The sequence below is a fragment of the Glycine soja genome, chromosome 20 (genome assembly GCF_004193775.1).
Source record: "Glycine soja cultivar W05 chromosome 20, ASM419377v2, whole genome shotgun sequence".
Taxonomy (NCBI): domain Eukaryota; kingdom Viridiplantae; phylum Streptophyta; class Magnoliopsida; order Fabales; family Fabaceae; genus Glycine; species Glycine soja.
The window spans coordinates 35,460,224-35,476,075 of NC_041021.1; the positions used below are offsets into that span (position 1 = coordinate 35,460,224).

General features: G+C 36.0%; 1 pseudogene; it reads right to left on the reverse strand.

Annotated features, from left to right (window-relative positions):
- Nucleotides 1-361: 361 nt before the first annotated feature.
- Nucleotides 362-15,852, reverse strand: part of LOC114402044 — a 56,292-nt pseudogene continuing 40,801 nt past the window's right edge.

Genomic DNA, 15,852 nt, shown 5'->3' on the forward strand with positions numbered 1-15,852 from the left:
TCTTTCAAAGTTTCCAACGAGGCAATTTTCTTATGTTAATTTGCAAAATTTTGAAGAAAATCCACTTCTTATAACTCATAACTATCATGGTTTATTTCTAGTAAAAATAGTTAGAATTAACAAACAATATTAATAAAGCAATAACATTCAAGCCTTTATAGCCTTCTCTCATGGCCAGACCACATTATACAACTTTTTTATCATCTTCTCCCGAATTTAATGAGAAAGAATGAAAGAAAGAATGCAGGACTATAAGAAGGAGAATGCCAGCTGCAGGCATATATACTAATGAATTTTAGATCACGAGAATAAATAACAAACTACCAATCTCGTCTCCAAGATGTGTTGCATTGTTTTAGTATTATAGGGCAGTAACTATCAAGTCTATGCCAGGGTCTGCATTGAGATTGTTGCTTAAATACTCCTCAAAGCTAGTTTGATTCTCCTTTGCCATTGTCAAATCTGTAACCTGGTAGCAAAGTGAAAGCATTTAAATTTTCTTTTATCAACTGTAACAGCCGTACCTTTAATAAGTAAATAAGAAAATAATAAATTAATAAATAAATAAATAAGTAAAAATAAAATAAAAATTATTAGGTCATAAATTCCCACTATATAAGCCAAATGTTAACCTAGAGCAGCTTTCTGGAAAACACATTTTGTTCCTTTCTTCTTTTCTGACGCACAAGAACCCTAACAGAGCAACCAGAGGAGGAGCTCTAGAGAGCACCAGAGACGCTGATGCAAGCTCCATTGGAGCTTGTAGGCCTAGGATCTTCTTCATCAATGGATTCCTTTGCTTCTTGGAAGATGAATGGCAGCGGAATGGAGAAAGGGAGAGAGAGAGGAGACGCCACTTCAAGGAGAAGATGAGTCTAGAAGAAGCTCACCACCATAGGAGGCCATGGATAAGAGCTTGGAGGAAGAAGGAGATGAATGAAGGGAGAGGGAGAGAAGAGCACGAAATTTTGTGCTCCAAATGAGCTTTGAAATCTGAAGTTTAATATTCAAATGATCAAAGTTAAAAAAAAATGCACACACATGACCTCTATTTATAGCCTAAGTGTCACACAAAATTGGAGGGAAATTCAAATTTCACTTGAATTTGAAATTGAATTTGTGGAGCCAAACTTTGCAGCCAAAATTTCACTAATTATGATTAGTGAATTTTAGTTATGGTTCAGCCCACTAATCCAAGATCAATTCCAAGATTCTCCACTAAGTGTGCTTAGGTGTCATGAGGCATGAAAAGCATGAAGGACATGCACAAAGTGTGACTATATGATGTGGCAATGGGGTGTAGTAAGCAAATGCTCACCTCCCCCTCTAAAATTTAATTGGATTGGGCTTCTACCAATTCAATTAAATTTATTTCCAACCACACACATCAAATATCCACTTAGTGCATGTGAAATTACAAAACTACCCCTAATACAAAAACTAGTCTAGGCGCCCCAAAATACAAGGGCTGAAAAATCCTATATTTCTAGGGTACCCTACCTACATTATGGAGCCCTAAACACAAGGCCCAAAAATAATGAAACCTTAATCTGAAATTTACAAAGATAAGTGGGCTCGTACTTAGCCCATGGGCCCGAAATCTACCCTAAGGCTCATAAGAACCCTAGAGCATTCTCTTGCATCTCTGGCCCAATCTACTTGGAGTTTTTCTATCCAATGCCCTTGCGGGGTAGGATTGCATCATTCCCTCCCCCTTGAAATGGATTTGACCTCAAATCCCGAGGTTCTTGAAACTCTGGGCTTTTTTCCTCAACACCTGTAAAAGGAACAAAAACATATGTATTAATGGTGTTTTGTATGTTGAAGTAAGGTAAGGTCTGAAAACTCATTTCCTGGGCATCTTCCCATGAAGGAACATGGTTCCTCACCAACTCAATGAGTGGTGCTACAAGTATAGAAAAATATGGGGCAAACCTTTTGTAAAAGTTTGTTAAGTCTTGGAAGCCCCAAATTTTTCTTACACTTGGTGGAGCGGGCCACTCAGGAATGACCTTTATTCTCTTAGGGTTCATGGGAACCCCTTGATCACAATTTAAAAAATTAAGAAAAGTAAAGCAATAGAACATACCTTTTTCTGTATTTTCATGTTGATTATTCCTACCAAAAAGTATGACAAACCTAAGGTGTCCCATATGAGTGCCTAAGTTTGTATTGAAACTAAAAATAAGAGCAAACCTACCTAATGAGTCCCTATGTACACAAATCATGAAGATGTTGGGTGCACGAGTGATTTTACAAAAGAGTGTGGCACCACCCAAAACATTCATCACACCACCTATTTTAGGGATTTGGTGCCTAATAATACCTATTTTGGGCACCAACAAAGCACAAGGATTTAATCTCTTGCGAACCAAACCCTCATCCAACAACTCCTTTACTTGAGGATTAAACTCAAGCCTAAGAGATGTGGCAATGCTAACAAGTGTCTTTTTACAAAGGAGAAAATGTGGAGGTTGTTTAAGAAGGGAAATTTCTTTAATATTTGTCTTTATTTCAAAATGTCTTTCCTTCTTAGCTAACCTCTTGGAGGAGACACTTACCTCCTTACACTCCTCCTTAACCATTAAAGGTTGTCCTTCTTCTTGGGGGTAGATCTCTTCACTAGATTCTTCCCCTTTTGCTTCTTCACTTTTACTAGAGGAAGGTGAAGTAGTAGCCTCATCTTGGCTACTATAAATGTCTTGGCCCCTCATAATCATGGTTTTCTTGGTGGAGCATTGAGAAGTAATGTGTCCTCTTCCAAGACATTTAAAGCACTTCATGGAGCTAGTCTTCTCTTGCATACTAGCCTTAAGGGGTTGCTTTTCTATTGTCTTCCCCTTATCATCTTTGGGCTTAGAAGGTCCCACCCCTAAGATTCCTTGACCTTGGTCTTTCTTTTGATAAGAGTGAGAGCCATAAGATTTTGAAGTAGACTTCCTTTTAAGTTGTTGCTCTACCCTTATTTCCCAATCTAAATAAGCCTCTACATTGTCCTTCCCATGGAAGTATGGGAGTTTAATGTTAACCTCTTGAGGCTTTCTTTCATTTTCTCTCCTATGGGAGTGAGGTCAAAGATGTGACCTATGCCTTCCTTCATAATAGTCACGAAGTTCTTCACTTAGGCTCTTGCAAGAGTTATGACTACTATAGGAGACATGTTTTTCTCTTTTCATTTCTTTCATTATTTTTCTTCTTTCTTCCTCTCTTATTTTCTCTCTTTCATCTTGACTTATTTCTTCCACTCTTTTTGTACCTTTATCTTTTCTCTCTTGTTTTTCTTTCCGCAACTTAAGGGATCTCAACTCATCTAATATCTTATACAAGGGGTCCTTAGGAGTAGAACCCTCACCATTAACACTAGATGAAGAATGAAGGCTCATGTTGGTTCCTAAGTTATGGTTCTTTCTTGTTGGGGGTTTGAAAAAAAGTAAAAGAAACTATGGTTGAAACTAGCCAAAATAAACACTAAAAAAGGTGTGAAAGATAAGGTAAAAACTAATTGGTAAAAGGAAAGCTATCTAGGCGGTTTGACAATGGAGGTAAAGGAAATAAGCTATGAAAGTAAGCAAGAAATTAAAGTGCAAGAAATGCAAACTAGGCGGATCCTAAGAGTGTTTGGATGACCTCATTTAAGGTTCCCAACAAAACACTCACTATCCTAAGGGAAAATTGCCTAAAATTATTACACACAAATGGAAGTAGGGTGACCTAGCGGAGGCTCCCAACTTACTTCCAATGAAAGGCCTTTTTGTTACAAAATTTGAAAACAAAGCAAATTGCCAATTACAAAATTACAAAGAAAAAAAAGTCCTCAATTGTGGTGGCTATTCTCTCTTTAGTGTTTCACTCAATTTGGAGTGCTTCTTAGTCCAATAGCTCTTAAGGTGGTTGGCCCCTTTCTTCTTGACTCAAATTCTTCAAGATATGGCACCAATCCTCCTTTCCAATTCCCTATATGGCAACTCACAACCAAGGAAACAAAGAGACAAGCAATAACCAAAGACAAAAAAAAATGAAAAGAAAGCTAAACCAATAGAGTTTTAACAAGACAAATTTTCAAGGATTATTCAACAATTAAAGCAATGAAAAGCACAAAAAAGCAAGCTAGGACTCAAAGAGAAACCTAGAATGGCTCTAGAGTAGAGTAGAAAAACTCAAAAAAAAAAAAGACTCAAGAAACCTCTAGTTTTGGCACTTGTTTTCACAATAATTTTCAATTGAAATTTCAGAACTAGGATTGGTATAAAATAGGCACCAATTATAGAACAAATTTTGAGCCAAAACAACAAGTACACTTTCCTTTCACTTTTCTTTTTTTTTTCGTGGACACTGATTTTTCTGCCAACTTGTGAGATTTTTCTTATTTTTTCCTTTAATCCAAATCGCTTGTTTCTTTTTTTATAATTTTGGTCCAGATGTCTAGAAAATTCAGTAAAAGTTTCAGCTCAAAAAACGTAGTGACCAGTTCCCAGTAATTTATACAAGTTCGTATGTTCAAGCTGCCAGCACCAGCGATTTCAACCTAGAAATCAAGAGTAGTGTTTATGTTGCTTAAGGCTTGGATAGTTACAATTTGTGTTTGCTTATGCTCAATTATCTTGAATAAAAAAATTAAAGAGAGCTTAAGACTTATTTTGATTCACAAATCCAGCCACAACTCAGCACCACAACTCAACTTCATCATAGGCATCATGTAGGAAACTTAGAAAGCAAAAAAAAAAAAAGTTCAAGAACAAGACTACTTCTAGGAATTGATTTAGAACATGTTATGAACTAAATAACATGCATGAATTAGACTCAAAATTCAAAAGATAGGCTAAGAATGACAAGAATACATGAACAAATGTATCTAGAATTCAATTAACAAAAAAAAATTCAACACAAACTTAGAACATAATGTGACAATTACTATGACTAAACATGACTCTAAGACAACATGGATTAAGTGATTTACACTTAGATTTTTGTGTTTTTTTTTTCTAATCAATATTTTGGAAAAAAATTTATATCTAAAGGTTCAGCACAAGAATATTATGAATGAAAATTGATAGAACCTAAAATCAACACAAAAACAAGATTCAAGAGTAGATCTAAAAATTTTGAACCATAGAAATGCAAGAACAAGTGTAGATCTAAGATTTAATCGGTTTATTTTTTTTTTTTGAATCTACTCTAAACAGCACCAAACCACAAGACAATGGAGGATATACATGGAGAATAAGATGAAGAACAAGGAATTAAAGAGAATTCACCGAACAAAAAGATAGAGGAAGCAAAAGAACATCACCTAGATGAAGATGCTCTTGATACCACATGATGCAAGCTCCATTGGAGCTTGTAGGCCTAGGATCTTCTTCATCAATGGATTCCTTTGCTTCTTGGAAGATGAATGGCAGCGGAATGGAGAAAGGGAGAGAGAGAGGAGACGCCACTTCAAGGAGAAGATGAGTCTAGAAGAAGCTCACCACCATAGGAGGCCATGGATAAGAGCTTGGAGGAAGAAGGAGATGAATGAAGGGAGAGGGAGAGAAGAGCACGAAATTTTGTGCTCCAAATGAGCTTTGAAATCTGAAGTTTAATATTCAAATGATCAAAGTTAAAAAAAAATGCACACACATGACCTCTATTTATAGCCTAAGTGTCACACAAAATTGGAGGGAAATTCAAATTTCACTTGAATTTGAAATTGAATTTGTGGAGCCAAACTTTGCAGCCAAAATTTCACTAATTATGATTAGTGAATTTTAGTTATGGTTCAGCCCACTAATCCAAGATCAATTCCAAGATTCTCCACTAAGTGTGCTTAGGTGTCATGAGGCATGAAAAGCATGAAGGACATGCACAAAGTGTGACTATATGATGTGGCAATGGGGTGTAGTAAGCAAATGCTCACCTCCCCCTCTAAAATTTAATTGGATTGGGCTTCTACCAATTCAATTAAATTTATTTCCAACCACACACATCAAATATCCACTTAGTGCATGTGAAATTACAAAACTACCCCTAATACAAAAACTAGTCTAGGCGCCCCAAAATACAAGGGCTGAAAAATCCTATATTTCTAGGGTACCCTACCTACATTATGGAGCCCTAAACACAAGGCCCAAAAATAATGAAACCTTAATCTAAAATTTACAAAGATAAGTGGGCTCGTACTTAGCCCATGGGCCCGAAATCTACCCTAAGGCTCATAAGAACCCTAGAGCATTCTCTTGCATCTCTGGCCCAATCTACTTGGAGTTTTTCTATCCAATGCCCTTGCGGGGTAGGATTGCATCAGACGCCACCATTGCTAATAGAGAATATTTAAGCGACTACATCGAGGTAAGGGATGAGTTACTCACGCTTTGGGATTAGAATGAATATGTGTAGGGATCCCTAGAGGATCAATTTTTGGGTTATTTTGGGGTGTTTATGAATTTAATTATGTTTTCATGTTTAATCGCGGATTGAGTGTGTTTGATGAACCAATTGGTGTTCTGTTGTGAGTTTGTTGTAGAATTGATGTGTTCCTGTGTTAGGTGCGTACCTTAGAAATTAGAATTCTTTATAATTAGCATAAAAATTGTGTGGTGGTGATTTTGTTTATACCAGATATGTTGGCCTTTCAATCTTGTTCTTTTTATTTTTTTTATTTTTTTTTCACACCGCAGTGTATACGTGTCCATATATATTGATACTGTTTTTTTACAAACTTTACATTTTATTTCATGTGGGTGATTTCTCATCATGAAATTCATATGTGTAGGGATTGTCATGAAATTCATATGCGTAGGGATTGTTGGATAATTGAACTGGCTAAAATCATTTAAAGAAATTAACTAAAGTTGTATTCACATTGTAATTAGGCATTTTCTTGATGTTGATAACTTAGTTGAAATATATTTAGAATATAGGTATACATGTTGTTCATAGAAATCAATAAGAGTATATATTTTATTGTTATATATAATTTGTATTTACTTAATGATATATTTGATATTATTGTGATTATTTTATATTAATATATATTTAATACTTTTTATATGTTATATATATATATATATAATATGTGCGTTTACATTTACGTTAATATATATATATATATATATATTTTACGTGTATTTTATAGTTATTTGTTTATAAGCCTTGAAGTTAAATATTGAATGTTATTATTACTATGAGATATTGTTATTTAATTGTTGAGTATATTTTGGAATTAGTTAAAGTGTGAAATGTTAAACTCTGGACATGAAATATGGTTGTGAATGAGTGTGTGATTGATAATTGTAGTGATATTACTTGTCATGTGAGTTATGAGTTATATAGTAACCCGACCAGTGTTTACCTTGAGAGAACTTTTATGCACAGTGTTAAAGGAAATTGTAGGATTCCTAGTTAGGATCCTGAAGGGTTAAACCATAGCGCAATGTGTTAAATATGTTTGAAATATAAGTGTGAGGTCGTGGGTATTATATAACTTATAAACAGTGTCTGCGTGCAAAAAAAGAAAATATTTTAGGGGTTGGACCTGAATCAGGAAGGTGAGGCCCAAACGGATTCTTCGGAATCTAGGCCTTGGGGGTAAAGATACTCGGTTTGAGTGCTCCTTTAAGCCCATGTTGATCCCATGTGGTTGGGGCATTCTTGCAAAACAGAGTAACCCTGACTGGTCACCTTATGATGTTGCTTAGTGAGAGTGACCGAGTATACCCATTGTGTGGTGTGCTTTGTCATGTACTCCTAAGCGCCCCAGTGTTGTTTTTCACTGACATGGTATCACATTGCATATAGGCTTGAGTCTTAGTATAATTGTTACATAACGCTTGTGTTTGAATTTCATTGAGTTAACAATTATGGTTGATGTTATTTTATGGAGGGTATAAACTTGAATGGGTGTGAATAATGTGTGCGATTTTGTGTAGTAATGTTATTTATATACATTCAGCTTTAAGTATTATATGTTTCACATGCTCTAATGTTTTATTATATACGAATGTGATAACTCACTCCCGGTGTGTGTTTGTGTTTGGGCTGATTGCCACTTTGTTTCAGGTGAGGCTTCATATGATGAGTCACATGCTAGAGATGGAGAGACTTAGTCTGTGATAGGGATATGCTCTGATAAGTGTGACATTGGGGCATAGGATTTTACTTCGTATATTATGATTTTCACATGTTATGATTGACTGAATGATATAATTGTGTTATACTTTTCTACTTTAGTTTCCTTTCAATTATTTATTTAGAGTGAACGGCCTTGTTTTGAGCTGGGATATTCTTACCTTTTATTAAAAAAAAAATTCTATTATGTTTTCACTAAGTGGATGTGAACCTTTATCCTTTTGAATTGATTTAAATTAAATGTGTTTAAAAAGAAAAATTATTAATTAATTTTGCATGTTTTTTTTTCTTCTTTTATTATTATGTGTTTATAATCTTTTAATTAAATTTTGTATGATTTATTTAATTACTTAGTTATAATTGTAAGGGTAGAGGGTGTCACATTTAGTGGTATCAGAGCAGGTCGAACCTTTCGGCCATGTGTGTTATGAGCTTTCATTGTTTCCTTGTGTACTCTGATGTGTTGTGTTTGTTTTGTTTGATTAGAGGTGTACTCTATTGTGTTGGTATATTTTTATTTTATTTTTTTTTCTTCAAAGTTTTGTTTCTTGCGTGACATAGGAAGTAATGGCTGCGAGAAATGAGCGAGAACGACTTCTTACCGAGGCCTTGAACAACTTGGCGCAAGTTATGGCCAATCAGGGAGGCGGTGGAGGAGCAACTATGTACCATGGGTTAGATCGCTTTCAGAGGAACAACCCACCTTTATCCTTTTGAATTGATTTAAATTAAATGTGTTTAAAAAGAAAAATTATTAATTAATTTTGCATGTTTTTTTTTCTTCTTTTATTATTATGTGTTTATAATCTTTTAGTTAACTTTTGTATCATTTATTTAATTAGTTAGTTATAATTGTAAGGGTAGAGGGTGTCACATCAACTCACCAAAAAAGTTGATTATAGCATATCAACTTCTGTTTATGGAGATTAGAAATGGTTGACCATTCCTTCCATCTTTGAGGTAAACTGTCCACCATATTGTTGCTTCAATTTTGTCAAAATACATCGCTCATGATCATCATTGGCACTCTTGTCAAAGAGAAGCCTTCGAGCAAGCTTCTTCCTGAAACCAACCAAGCAAGAAGTAAACATGATATAATGTCATTTAGATAAATTGATAAAAGGTCTAAAGGCATAAAAGTAAATATAAAACTAAAATAATTTCTTTTTGAAATAATTGCACTCCATTTTATCTCTTCATTTCCATATTTTACCCCACCATTATTAATTTCACTCTAGCTACCCATTCATCTCGGCTTTTAAGCTTTTCCAAAAATATTCATCCCACTTTCTAGTAAACATGAATTAAAGGACCAATTCTCCCTATAGCTTAAAGTGTTAGGTAAAGGCCAAATATTAGTTTTATATCTTTTAACATGCTAGCATAAAAGCATTTTGGGCTTGAAACATGGACAATGCTAAGATTCAACTAGAGCAATAGGGATGCCAAGGGTTGACTCCTAACCAGTTGATTATACAAGCCTCTTATATTATGTCAAGGACCAACTATTCCAAAATAATGAAGGCCCATTATTGGTATTGTATCTCTAAAACTAAGGAAACACATGCAATAGAGCACATTTAATTGTCAGAAACAACCAAGGATTAGTGGAAGTAATTTTTATGACATAGTGGAAGATAAAGATTGAAGCACCAGCCAAGCAATATAAATTCCTTTTTCGGCAAGCATATCCAACCTAGCAATCATCATACAAATTTTCCTCCTCTTTTATCTTACCTATAGAATTCAGCAAACAAGTCTTTGTCACTAATATAGGCAAGTAGCTCAACCACCTACAGATAGACAAAAACAAATCCCAAATTCAAAAGTCAAAATTGAATGCACCAATCATGCTTATAGAAGTATATGTGGAACATCAAGAATAATGCAGACCTTTTCAACAGTTTCTTTAATTTCTTCATCACTTAATTTTTCACTTCCTTCTTCTTAAGAATGTTATCATAGAAGGAGGCAAGTAGTTATGCACTTGAACTTCCAGCAACACCGTTGTTGTAAAAGACCTCAAAAGCCTCTTTAAGAGCCTATATGATCAAAACATCAGATTTGAGTGTACACATATCAATCCATAACTGTAAAGATACTTTCTATTCAAAACAAAACCTTGTAGAAAAGAGTATGATTTTGGAAACAATCATTCACATATGCCAAGTACTTGTCATGCAGCTCAATCACCTTTTGAACAAAAACCTGAAACAAGAGACCAATTTCAATTTCCACAAATGAATAAAAAAACGTAGTTTAATTAATAAAATTGGTTTTTTATCACCTGCTCCTGTAGACCCACAATATTCTTTTTTCTGGGTGTAGACATTTTCATTTAAAAGGACAAAATAACAAGGATAGTAACAAAGGCAAATTGCTCCCAAAATATGACATCATTCATAACTTGAGCAGTAAGAAAATCACAAGTAAATGATGCAATTAATACATCACTTTGTCAGGAAAGCAACTTCAAAATCATGTAAACCATTCACCTTTTTGTTACTGGTTGCATCTTCAGCTTGCTTCACCAAAGCTATACCTTTAGTGGTAACATGATGGGGAAAGGGAAGAGAGAAAAATAAGCAAGTGAGCAAGAAAGCAAGCAGAACAGAAGAGCCCAATATTGACATTGACATATATAAAAGGGATAAAAACCATAAAGATAGGTTCAACATTACTAACCTGTTTAAATATACTGGAAACTTGATCTAAGCCTTAAGGTATTTTAGAGAATAGCCTGAACATTCTTGGCAAGTCTTCAACCTAAGCATTTAAAGGAACACATGTGGTAAGAACACCATACTCTTGGTTAAAAAAATTGTATGCATAACAAGTAAATAGTGTTTCATGAGTACCTTATCATCTCTAAGTAAAGCATGACATCCAAAGTGCTATTTCTCAAGCAGTTGGTTTGCATACACAAATAACAACTCATGTTGAACTTTCTAAACGAGAAATTTCCAAAAGAACAAAAGGAAACACGAGAAAAAGTTCAGAAACTATAAAATGAGTCAAACAAAAGAAACCATTATAATCATTAAAAAAATCTACAAGTTGTGTAGCAATACTCCACTGTGCATGGTAGAAAACCAAATAGCTGAAATAGTATCATAAAATCAATAATAGACCTCTAATAACTTTGGCTCGCTACTAGAGTGCAAGTAATGAGCAACCCTATCTTTCTCCCGTTTTAAGCACTCCTCAGCCTATAATAAAAGACATAAAGATCAAATGGGGGCCAGAAAGTAATGTAAATGAAGAACCGAGAAAGCCATCGAACCATAATTTTATGGTTCACCCATCTCTTCTCAAGTTCTCTCAACATAAATTCATCGTGCTTCTCTCTCAAAGAAGGAAATACATGGATCCAAAATAAAGAAAAAGGAAAACAAGGCAGCATTTCATTAGAAGAAAAAGGTGAACAAAATTAATAAACGGTACATCCACCAAGTTAATTGAAAACAAACAAAAAATATAAATATTTTATAATTAAACATGTAGATAATAACCCAAGTTGGATGATAGCCAAGAAATCCCATTTGCTGGAACAAAAATGAAGTTGCACAGTCGCCGACAAGAAATCCCATTCGCATTGTTGTCTCTCTTTCTCACCTCTTACTATACGTGCTATCAATTTCTGTTCTCACATCCATATTCTTGCTATTATTCAACAATGAAGGAAGGGAGAGGGCATTGCGGGCAAGAGCAGAGGGGGAGCCAAACCTCAAGCCATGGAAGCTTGATATCTGAACTTTATGGTCCTTGAGCGGCATTGAGGTGGTGGCTAGTTTGAACGATGTTGTCATCAGCTGAAGAATGAAGGGGGAAATTTGATGGTGGAGAAGAGGAAGAGGAAGAGGAAAAAGAGTGAAAAGTGAGTGTTGCGGTTTTTACTTTCATCTTTGTCGGTGCTGGAGGAATAACTAGCTTTCGGCAAAATCGAGGCGTTGGATATGCTCTTAGAGGCATTGACAGAGACGTGGTTGTCAGACCTTAATTTCATCTGGGTATAATGTTTTTATTCGGATATGATGTTTTGATCATTGCTAATCAAGTTATGATGTTTGGCACCAGTTACAACGCAAGGCCAAGGGGTCGCATAAGGTTTTGATGGTTGTTTGTCAGTTCCAGAAACAAAAAGTCACAAGGAAGGGGCAAAATGGTCATTTCCTAGAGTTTTCTAACCCTAAACTCGCCTAGACTAGCATCTAGCTCACCTGGGCCATGAAATTTCTTCAACCCTAAGCAAGCTACTTGCCTGGGCAAGCTCCAGTTCACCTAGGCGAGCTTCCCCTACACCAAATGGATTTTTCTATAAATAGCCATGCAGGGGGAAGGGTTCAAGGGGTTGGAACTGAAGAAACCAAAGGAAAAACACAGAAGGAAAAGGAGAAGAAGAAAAGTAAAGCTGAGGCACTATAGAATTCTGACCGTGGATCATTTCCTTCGTCATTTCTCTTGTTAGTCTTGTGACCTGCACAACGATCGGTTAGTTTTTCTTAAGGATTGGGTGTAATCTTTGTACCCTTATGTATCCCTCTTGATATTGAATATGTAATATTTTCAACTCAAATATCACTTGAGATCATTTCAAGGTCGAACGCCTTAACGACTCCCTCCACTTTTCGAAATCTAAAATGTCATTTCAAGGTCCAACGCCTTAACGACTCTTTGTTTGCAATTAAAATAAATATTTCAAAAAAAACATAAAATCAATTCAACACACAAACATTCAGATTTAGAGAACTACGTAGGTCTGATTTCCTCATTGCACCTGAGGATACGTAGAAGCAAGGGCAACATCCTTGTCGATTCAAAAAAAATATTAAATAAATAAAAATAATATAGTAAAAGAATAGAAATTCACTGCTCTTGGACACGTTATTTTTATTGCACACTCGATTAAAGGTTGTCGTTCTTCGTGACGGGCGCATGGGGTGCTAATACCTTCCCTATGCGTAAACAACTCTTGAACCCTTCTTTTCAAAATTCGCAGACCATTTTTGGTTTTTCTAACATTTTCCTCGAATAAACGTTGGTGGAGACTCCCACTCGTTTTCTCCCTAGGAGATGAACGTGCTTTTATTTATTTGTTTTCGTCGTCCCGACATAAGGTAGGTTGCGACAAATGACAACTCCACTGGGGAATCGTTAGAGAGTTAAGTCATTTGATCGAGTGTGCAATTTTATCATGACCTTTTATTTATTTATTTTCCCTATCTCTTTAATCCCTGCGTTGTGCTCATGTTTGTTAAAATTTCATTCTGTTATCGTTCGTTTTGTGGTTTAGCTTTGAATTCGTTTCCTTTATTCGTTGTTTCACTCATATCTGTATATAACCTTTGCTACGTTGTTACTTCTTGGTGTGTATCTTTGTATCTATTACCTTTGTAGTTAGAAATAAATTATGTCATTGAATCCTAGGGTAGACGACATGTGATGTACTTGTTGTATCTACCTGGAAATTTTCTTTTTGTTTTGCAGGTGGGGTTAAGTAATTCTTAGGTTGCTCCTATACCCGAGTCTGTGTTGCACACACTTTGAGATATTGGGCCCTATACCCGAGTCTGTGTTAGCCATAGGGAGTGGAGGTTGATCTGCGGTCATGTTGGGTCATCGACTCGCTTGATAACAGTGAAGCCTCATCTAGAGTTTTCCTCTTCTGGTGATGCATTGTCACTGATAGTCCCTATCGCCACAGTGTGTTACCTAAGAGGATGATATCTCTAAAGGCCGGTAAGGTTACTTGAAAATACCATTGGGAGTTGTCACTAGATAGTGGACTTTCGAATCCTTTCCATTGGGTTCCTGAATTAAGGACATGAAGCAAACTCAACATGTCTGGTTTCCTTGATTGCATCATGCATCTCTTCATGGCATCATAATGCACATATCACTCCTACATTTATCATTTATCATATTCATGCATTGCATTTGCGTAAGTCATTGCATTCTCATACATATTCATTTAGCATGTTTTTGTTCAACCAATTGCATACATTCTATTATCATCATTCGTATATTATGCATAATCCTGCCGTATAGTTACTCATGCCTTGCATTCCTTTCTTTGTCACCAAAAGTCACAATGAAGTGTGAAAGTTTACACCACATTTTTAGTTTCATGTGTTGGGTACCATAGTAATAGCTATAAACAAACCATGTTGGGGTTATACAATCCTTTCTCCCGAAAATGATTGAAATCACATGAACATCGTACCCAATGCATTGTTAACAAGAAAGGGTGGTCTTTCAGGCGTCTTGTGTTGGTTTGATAAAGACATTTGTCATGCATAGCATAACTATGCCCTGATCTCACCAATATATCCTCTATGATAGGTTTTTGAAATATTGGCGAGCAAAATTTCTATTCCTGCAGACATAGGGTCGAACCGAGCGCAGTCTTTTAAGAAAAGGATTTTATCAAGTCAAGGTCAAAATGTGGAAGTAACCAGCTTGCGAAAGTTGGGGCAGAAAATGGGTCGAATTTACATAGCTTCTTTGACTACTGCCAACATATGATTGAACTAATAACTTACAAAATTAGGAACCGTTGATGTGTCCATGTTTTATTTCCAATTGCACTTTGACTCTAACGAGATTTAATGACAATTAGATTTGATTCGACCCTATGTTCTACTGAATGTCCTATGTAAAATTAGCAATACTTCATCAACGTATCATTCACATGCATTCATGCTTGTTTGTCTTTCCACTTTGGTTGCATTTCTCATTGCATTCTTTCCTTGAAATCATAATCATAATCATTGTAACCAAAGAGAAAGATCACACTTTACGACACCCTTACCAGATGCGTGCCAAGGCCAAAATAATGAGTGAAATCGAAGAAGTACAGGAACAAATGAAGGCCAATATGGAGGCCATGAAGGAACAGATGACAACGATGATGGAAGCAATGATGAGCATGAGGAAGATGATGGATGATAACACTGCTACAGTTGTTGCTACGAGTACTGCTACTAAGATAGACCTGATTCACCTGACCGGTTTCAATATAGTGAATCTTCCAGTCTCAGATGTAGTTGGTCAAGGAGGCGAGGCAGCAAAAAATGCATGTGGGCCTCATCATGTTCAGGTTCAAAGCAAGCATTCCTTCCCACCATATGGGTTGCCTCCTAGTTATACACCGCCCACTATTGTATACACTTCTGGTGAGAATATCAGCAATTCTGCACCCGTACTCATTGAGAATCAGCAACCCCAATTTGATCATGCACATGTCTCTCAACCCATGGGGAAACACATGAAGTTCCCCAAGACCATACTCTGGCTGGGTTTGGGGTTTATCCAAGATATACCACTGAAGGGCAGGCATTTTCTGGCATCATTGTGCTGAACACTCCCGGAATATCTCAATGTCACCCGTTATCACAACCCTTGCATTTTGTAAGGGGAGAAGGGCCTTCCACAATGCTTTAAATGGAAAGGATTAAGCATATGGAGGAGAGGCTACACGCCATTAAAGGAGGAGGAAATTGTGCCTTTGCTAACATGGAAGAGTTATGCTTGGTACCCGACGTGGTTATTCCTCCAAAGTTCAAGATGCCAAATTTTGATAAGTACAAGGGAACCACTTGCCCAAAGAATCACTTGAAAATGTATTGTAGGAAGATGAGGGCGTATGCGAAAGATGAGAAGTTGTTAATGCATTTCTTCCAGGAAAGTCTTGCTGGGGCAGCTATTACTTGGTATACTAACCTGGAACCTTCCCGGGTCCATTAC